Raw genomic sequence first — 2,327 nt, forward strand, 5'->3', positions numbered from 1 at the left:
GTAATGTGTCTGCATACCACTCAGAAAGTAGGTAGTTGCACCCCTGCATGTCCACTTTGCAAATTAATCATTTATGTGCAAAGCTGCTCTGATCATTTTTTGTCTTGCCACCATTGATATTACTCTCTCCTACAGCCTGATCAACATCACCAAATATGCAAATTAGGTGATGACGTCATCTAACAACTTCTAGCAGATCTAAATCTCACTCCAAGCTCAGATCAAAACTTGAGAGCCCTGATCTTAAGCAACTATGATATGTGTTTAATTCAAATTAATTGATCAGAATTCAAGAAAATCATGTTGAATTTATGGTGTTTGTGTGTATTTCTGGGATTGGGTTTTTTGTATGATGTTTTAAAGACTTGATCAGCTGATGAATAGATAAGTCGTGTCTGGCAAAACTTTTTTATATACAACTGTATATATTTGGTCAGACAGACTTAAACACAGATAATGTAATACTTAAAATGTAAATGTGTGTGTGTGTGGTTGGGGGAGGTGAAGGGGGGGGGGGATACATTGACATTCCCAAATGTTGGCAAGTATGCTGTCAGGTCATTCTTCAATGCTTTCTACTGAGTTTTGATTATTTAAGTAACAAATCAGACTAAGAATGTGACTTTTTATCACCTGCTGCTGAAAGGACTGTCAAGTCAAGTCTGTGTGGTGTGTGTGTGCATGCTTGTTTGTCTGCACTATTAGCAAAATGTCTCATAAACAGGTGAGCAATTTTTAAAATTGTTTTCCAAAAACTGTTGAAATGTTCAAGGTTCAAAAAGTTTATTATCATGTGTAAAAGTACAGTGTATAAATTAAAATAAAAATCTAACTTGAACTCTTTCACAGACTGAACAGATGACAACAAAAGTTAAGACAATAAAAATATACAGTCTAGAGGTTCGGTAATTTTTTTCCAATCTGTACATGCCGTGACCTATTGGTGAGAAAGTCCAGGATCCAGTTGCGCAAATTGGGCATTGAGTCCCAGGCCCAGCAGCTGCAGGATCAGTTTTGTGGGGATGACTGTGTTAAATTCAGAACTGTAATCCAAAACTAACAGCCTTGTGCTGCAGTTTTTAATGTCCAGGTGGGCCAGAAAGGTGTGAATAATGTTTGAAATTGCATCCTCTGAAGATCTATTTGGGCAGTATGCAAATTGCAGAGGGTGCAGATAGTTTGGAATGCAGTTCCTAATGTGTTCCAGCACCAGCCTCTCAAAGCATTTCACTGTAATAGATGTTAGTGCTACAAAGCAGATGTCATTAAGGCAGGTAACTTTGTTCTGGAGCAGTGGTGGTGTTTTTAAAGCAAGTCGGAAGAGTTGTGCTTTGCAAGGATGAATTAAAAATGTCAGTGAAGACCGCAGACAGTTGCTTACTGCGTACCTATAGGATATGGGCTGAGATTCCATCGGAAGCAGCAGCCTTGCGAGTGTTGACTCTGTTAAAAGTCCTTGTCACACCTGCGACACAGACTGTAACACACACATCATGCAGCACAATGAGAGCATCTTTTCTGAGTCACATTTGTGAGCTCAAAATGTACATAAAATCCATTCAATTCATCTGCAAGTGGCACTCTGGCAACAGTGAATGCGCAGGCCTGTGATTTAGAATCTGTTATTGTCTGAATTCCTCTTCCCAATTCGCACACGTCTCACGTGAATTTAACCCAATACTACGCTGCGGCCCGCCCACGGGCCGTTTTACTGCCTTTTCTATTCAAATCTGTATAGTTTTTGCTACATTTATTGTTTTTATAAACTTAAATTTCAAAATGGCAGTGTTTTGGCGCCACTTTTGATTGACGTTTCGTCTGACCAACTGGGTTGCTCTCTGCCCCCCCTAGAGCCCCTCTAATTTCCCATGCGTAAAGTCATGAAAGTCTCCTCCCCTCATTTGCAAGCCTATAGCTCCGGTCAGTCAGTCCCCAAGCCGGTTCTGACACCACAGGCCGGTAGCCAATGAAATTCCGGTCATGTGATTTTTCTGGGAGGGGGGTCGGAACTTTTTATCTCTCACAAATTAGTCTGCGTTAAACCCTCTAACATAGAGGCTGCTTCATACGTCCTGCGCATAAATGCGGTGAAGACTGTTTTTTGGACTTTTTTCGACATAAAAGGTGGCGAAATGACCAAAGGAGATAAAATACACAACAGAAGAAGTTCTGGAGCTGATGAAGAAAAGAAACAGCGACTTTTTAGACCGGGATATATCTGATAAAAAGAGCGATGCCTTTCTCGAAGGATAATACGTCCCTGATCAGTAAGTACTAACCTTTTTTTTCACAAGTACGCATTGTTTATATGCTGCTTACTGTTTATA

Source organism: Kryptolebias marmoratus, linkage group LG4 (assembly GCF_001649575.2).
Source record: "Kryptolebias marmoratus isolate JLee-2015 linkage group LG4, ASM164957v2, whole genome shotgun sequence".
Classification (NCBI taxonomy): domain Eukaryota; kingdom Metazoa; phylum Chordata; class Actinopteri; order Cyprinodontiformes; family Rivulidae; genus Kryptolebias; species Kryptolebias marmoratus.